The sequence below is a fragment of the Limulus polyphemus genome, unplaced genomic scaffold, assembly GCF_000517525.1.
Source record: "Limulus polyphemus unplaced genomic scaffold, Limulus_polyphemus-2.1.2 Scaffold2582, whole genome shotgun sequence".
NCBI classification, from domain to species: Eukaryota; Metazoa; Arthropoda; class Merostomata; order Xiphosura; family Limulidae; genus Limulus; species Limulus polyphemus.
The window spans coordinates 79,030-86,095 of record NW_013668192.1 but is presented as its reverse complement, the minus strand read 5'-3'; positions in this window follow the sequence as shown (position 1 = coordinate 86,095).

The window sequence follows — 7,066 nt, the reverse complement described above, 5'->3', positions numbered from 1 at the left end:
CGTTCTTCGGGGGAGAACACTGATTATCTGTATTATAAAAGACCTGTATCCATTAACGTAATGAAAGAAATTGGCTTTAGGCATCTTTCTCTTATCACAAATTTTAAACCTGTACCAAGATGGAATATTATCAATAATTTTATGATCTGTAGTTTCATCCTGTGTGGTTCATCCAGATATCCTGATAAACAGAAAACTAGAAAGAAATATAAAAAAATAACTCGTAATTGGAAAATAATCATAAAATTCTATGTAAATGACACTAAAATCGAAACATTAACATAACAGTACCTAATTAATATCATTTCAAAATCAAAATCAAATTTTATTGTAGATATCTCTTTCAAACAATTCACTAGATAGATAGACAGTCTGGGCCATGCGCAGAAACTTAAAATGTGTATATGTATAAACCATATTAACACACTCACGTGCATAGAAATAAAAAAGCATTACACTCACCAAAATAACCAAATCAATATACATGTAGATAGTTATTGCGTGGGATAGGCTCTTAGGCTTACCACTGAGCTAGAAAGCTGTAAAACTCTTTTAGTGTTTGAGACATTATCATATTATAAAACTGTTAAAACACACTTATTACACTATTTATGGCAAACTTTTTGTCATTCTTTTATGGCGTTAAGTAGAGTATTAGTGCTAGCATATGTTTGTTTTAGTCTTTCAATTATCCCATTATTTGTTATATTACATTATTAAGTTAATTTTAACGTCATCGTATTTTATGAGTATTTTTACTAAAGAGAAAAGTTGTTTAAAAGAATTTTATATAGAGAGAGTGAGTTGATAACTTTGAAGAGAATCGTACACAATTTTAGGATATTCATGTGCAAATCATAAGCGCGAGATAATACGTCTCACTCCCAACAAGAAAGAAATTGGAATTAATTTTCCAGCATGAAAGCGTGTTTCAATTCTTCTTTTTTTTATTAACCGTAAAAGATATTCTCGTTAGCTCTTCCTACTTCAGATTATTTTACTACATAGTTTATTTTAAAAGATAAGACTGTGATTAGAAGTGATCAATCTTCAGCGACGCCGCCTAATTCAAGCGAATATTGATGAGAATTGTAAGCTGAAGCAAATACTTTGGAATATTCATTATCTATCAACAGATTCCCAGATAACGTCACCAGTTTTGTTTGGCTTAGAGAAAAAAATATCCATTATATAATGTTCTTGGATGAATAATCACTAGAACTGAAGAAAAACGCAAAAAAAAACTCAACTGTACAGTTAGTTTTAGCTATTTATTATGAGGTTTGTTAAAATACAGTACTCTCACTGCAAACATTCATATAATATGAATCATAAGACGCATTTCAATAAGATATTTGGTTGATTTCAGAGACAGGGAACTGGAAGTTTAATGTAAAAAAATTACAAGTATCATTACATAATTTTTCTTCCTTTGATCACGAATATTGTGAAATTCGTAGAGAAAGAAATATTCCCTTTTCGTCAAAATTCAGAAAGTTGGTAAAAATATAAGATGCATTATCTTAAATAACTCTGCAGTTAATAATTCAGAAGCCCCTAGTGGCCCAGCGGTATGTCTGCGGACTTACAACGCTAGAAACCGAATTTCGATACCCGTGGTGGGCAGAGCACAGATAGCCCATTGTGTAGCTTTATGCTTAACTACAAATAAACAAATAATTCAGAAAAATAAATTAGTAATATTAATGTTACGCATTGTTTAAGTACTTATATAAGAACTGGTTTACTGTGAGATGTAAAAGACAATTTAAACACCACACATAAAAGAAAAGTCATCCCAGCAATCTGGATAAAGTTTGGAAACATAAATAAACAAACGTACTGAATTTTGGTGAAATACGAGAAAAAGAAACAGCTTAAACTTTAACTTGTGTTTGTTTTGACTTATTATATGCGACAGAGGTTACTTATGCAAAGTTACGGCAAAACAAGCTTGTAACGATGTATTACTTAAAATCATTTTAGTATAAAAATATTAAAAGTATTTTTCATATAAAAAGGAGTTTAAAAAAATTATATATTATTTGCGGAAACAAAATCATTCACTTTTAGTTGAATTCTTTATTTATTTCAAATCATACACCAAATTATCTAAGAATTATATCCGCTTAAACGCTTAAAAACGACATCAGTATATGTGATGTGCAAATGTAAAGTATCTACGTAAGAAAAATGCTGGATAGTTCAGCAAATAAAGGAAAGAACCTCCACTGAAATTAAAATAATGGAATATTAAAAACGGCCACAAAAGAAAGATATTCGGATGTTCAGCACATAGATAAAAACTTGATGTTTAACAAATGAAAAGATTGCTCACTAAAAAAGTTATTAGAACCTTTAGCAAATCACTAAGAAAAATAAACTAAATAACAGTATTACAATGTTCAATAAATTAGTGAATGAAATATTGGAATGTTAAACGAAATAATGAAAATATCTAATAAAGAATGATATTATCCTTCAAGAATTTAGAGGAAATGCCCAAACGTATACGGAACAAAATTAAAATAACTCTGATTTCTCAACTGGCTAAAAAAATATATTTAAATAACTGATTTCAGAATTTCTTATTATTAAAATCCTTAAAAATCGTAAAGTGTTAGGTATCGTTGTAGGTGGAAGCTTGTGATGGTGAAATATTAGGGCTGAAGCCTTTTTCTCACTTTATTATTTGTATTTGTTATATTCTATATTTGTTTTTAGAAATTTCGCACAAAGTTACATAAACACTAGCTGCGCACAACCGTTCCTTATTACAGTTGACAAACTAGAAGGAAGGCAGCAAATTAACAGCACTCACCGCCAACTCGTGGACTATTTTTGGGTGACTGAGGCGGGATCTTATAACTCTTTGGCCATTCTTGTCTGACTGAAGAAAGGGATTTGACTGTTACCCTTACATTACCCAAGGCCCAAGGTGCGGAATGCGTTTTATTATAACGGGATACGAACCATAAACCTTCTGATTCACAATCCCTGTAACCTAATTACTTGTTCACGCCTGGTCCAACATTTTTAAGTTAGTGAAGTCAGATAAATAAAAAATATTTAAGATAATATATATATATATGTGCTATATTTTTATAATTTTAATGCATTATTAATTAATGATCGTTTTCTGCTTACTCCATGTCTGAATAGATAGATCAAAGTCACTATTTGTTTTTTGTCATCACAACCAGGTGGTTTTGTGTAACCTATATTCATCATTTTGACATATTGAAACTGTTTATGTTTTTCTTTTCGAAAACAATTTTATTTCTTTTACGACCTTAATCCCAAGCAGTTTAGGGTCGGTCGGTATTTTTGTAAGTTAAGAATTTTTAAACCCAGTCGGCAACCATATAGGACGAGCATGTTCGGTGACGGGGATTTGGACTCACGACCCTCAGATTGCGAGTCGAATGCTATAAAAACAATAAGAGTGGCAACTGAAAAAACTTTCTTATTTCACTTAAACCTGATGTAAATACTAGTGATTCTTTACTATAAAATGGCAATCGTAATTAATCGCTTAACCTCCAAGGTATCCAAGAAAATTATTTGTTGAGAGTTTATAAAAATTAGGTATATGTGCAATTTTTTGAGCGACAAATTTCATACCTATCTCTGCCCTTGGTGAAAGCCCGACAGAAAGTCTGCAAGTAAAAGTGATCTCTTAGTCCATAATGGGCTTTTTTTTTTGAAGCTCTTGTAATGTACTTTAAATACCTTAACTTAAAGGTTTTGCAGGTTATTTTAAGGAGACTGTACTCCTCCGGCTTTTTCTTCGTAAAAACGCGGAAAACACGCACAAATTTGCTAAAAATGAGCAAAATATTCTATGATGATTTTCAATAGTGTTCGTTTTCCAAGAAAATTGTTGTGAGACAGGGGAAGTGGATCAGTGAGAAGAAGTTGTAGTCGAGAAACTTGGCAAAAATGGCAAAACAGTTACGTCACTTCTTGTTAGCCCATTTCACAGTAGAGATCTGGTCAAGATTTGTACTGTCTGAATTTGGTACATTTAATGCGTGAAATTTAATAACAATCTTGAATCTTGCTCCTACGGAAAACTATATTCTACATCAACAAGTAATAAATATTATAAAAATATTTCAATTATGAAATACTTCTCTAATTTAGGCTTAAACACTTATTCTGACCCAAGTATAAACTGGAAGTTAAATGGTGTGAATGAGGAAAGAGCTGGAAACAAACAATACCAGCAATATCTTTATTCTCCGCGTTGTAGGTGAATATTTTATTACTGTATATTGTGGTTATTATGGGAAACATTGACCTATAGAATTCTGTTGTATTGTGAGATTTGTTCAAACTCAACTAGTTACAATAGCTACTGCAGTAACGATATAGGGTTTATTCTATAAAATATTTTAATTTTTCAATATACGGGAAAGATTAATAGGAATTTATTTGCATTTGGCCTGTTAAGTTAGCAGGCCAAGTTTGATCTGGATCTGTCAGCTCGTTTAGGAGAAGATGCATCTACAGACAGAAAGAAAATTTTCTTTGATATTGGATAGTTACCGCACAGGTATGGTTTAATATGTATAACGCATATGCGAAGAACGCCTGTACCCCGATTTTTATACGGCTAGATAGCTTGTTACTATCGTATCAAAAATATATAAACTCTTTCTCTCTAAAACAATAGCTTCTCACTAATTAATTGATATTTTTCGGTCCTTGTTGTCGTTTTTCTTTCGTTCTTTTTACGTTTGAAATGCAAGTGAGATAAGAATGAAATTATTCTTCATATGACCACAGTTACTTTTACAGATAATTTTACAATAGCTAAATGATATAAAGCATTTTTTAATAGAAAGATATAGCCCAGAGATACTGTTCGTTAAGGTTGTTGCTGGTGCTATTTTTTCTTATGCTTAACTCAAAATACTTAACATTATATTAACAAAAACTAGAATAAATTTCCTGTGTAATGTGGGTTCTCCTTGAGCCGTAAACACAACCTAGAGACTAACACTTAAAACTTACTATAGATTCAACCAGATGTACGAGGTTTAATTAAATATTAATCAAATACTGTTTTTCGAAAAGGTATCCAATCCACTTTTGAGTCAAAATGTTTTTATTTTTTCATACGCTGTTCATTCTTGGAAGAGAAGCGGAAAAAGAAACCTAAAATATAGTCCTTCGGAATTTTTATTCCTTTCAATTTGTTTCTTCTAGCAACTGACTGCACTTTTTTGAAAAGTTTTATCAAATACACTGTATAAAACTGCAGTTTTATTCAGGTTAAGAAATATTTATTGTGTTTAAACTAGTAAAGCCCCGTTAATCCTTAAATTCCCTTCATTATCAGCCTTGATTATCTTGATATGGTTAGTCTTAGCTGAAGTTTTACAATTTATTGCAAACTGAAAGACACGGGATCTCGTTTATACTGTAATCGTACCGTGCTACGATGCGCCTGAGGAACGACCGTATAGCTAATTCAACGCAGTTATTCACACAAGGACAGAGGTATTGGTAATGAAACTGAAGCATTAAATTAGTCTTCTACTTTTAATTATGGCTTAAATGTTTAATTAAAGTTCAGAAAACATATAACTCAAAATCCATGTTATTCTTAACTTTAAACTATTTGATTGCACCTAATACTGAAAAACGTTTGTTGTTAAGTAAAGAGCTACACAATAAGCTATCTGTGCTGCACCAACCACGAGTATCGAAACCTGGTTTTTAGTGGTGTGAGCCCTCAGAACTACCCCTGAGCCACTGGTAAGATGAAAAAACGGTATATGATGATACTCCATGGAGAGTATTTTATTGAAAGTAATAAAATGTTACACTATTTATTACATTTATTTAAAACCGATGTTTCTGTAAAATCTTGCTTTATGTTTTGAAATTCACATTGAGAACAGCTTAAAGAAATCTAAGTGTTCGTTGAGCAAAAGACGAGCCTCCAGTGGCACAGCGGTATGTCTGCGGACTTACAACGCTATAAACCGGCTTTCGATACCCCTGGTTGGCAGAGCACAGATAGCCAGCCCATTGTGTAGCTTTGTGTTTAACTAAAAACAAACAAACAAGCAAAGACGAATAAAATTATTTGTATCGTTTTTAAAAGGATTAAAATAATCATTTGAAAATGCAAATCCATAAAAATGTGTTATTTCTAAAATAAATTTTTGACACATTTCCTACAGTAATCATTTCAGAATAAAAAAAAATCAAAATAAGAAGTGTATTTTATATCCACTTTGTCCCTCATGCTGATCCATATTCCTTTGACTTACAAATGCCATAAAGTACAAGGGATATCTCAGTCTTGGAAATTCTAAATCCCCGAATTGAACATAAGTTTTATGATCTGAGTGTATGAATATTTGCGTCGGAAAGGGCTCTTACATACTCTTCCCAAACGCAGTCCCTTCGATGTGTATTTCTATATCTGATGAGGGGACCTCCAAAGGAAGGTTCTGTCAATACAATTTGCTTTATCTGGGATCCAAACATACACCAACGTGTTTGCTGCGCGTGGCGACCTCTGAAAGGGAGGAGATATTCCTTGTGGTTGAGTGGTGTCAGAGACGCTACAACACACTACTTTGGCCTTGATTTCCTGTAGGCAGGTGGCTCTAGGGACCCTCCCCCAGGGTCAATAAGTTGTTCCTATTAGTGCCAATGTTGGACATTCTTAACGGGTAAATAAGTTTGAGACGACTTGAATGGGCAATGAAGAAAACTTTGTTATAAATGTACATTTCGACATAATTTTGTCGAAGCGTTGTACATTTATAATAAAGTTTTTTCATTACCCATTCAAGCCGTCTCCAAACTTTTCTTTTCTAAAATGTAGGTTCCTCGTCATCAAATTCACAACTGGTGTTGTGGACATTATGTCTGGTGCTGGTGTTTGGATATAGTGCCACGAAACCGTGGTGTTCTAGCTTGAGAGTGTAACACGTCTCCTTTTAGGACTCCATAGTGGGTGGGGTCAGAGGGTACTGAATCATCAGACCCTCCATTCCTATGAGTTCTATGGCCATTTACCCATTTTTTTCGTAACATTTTA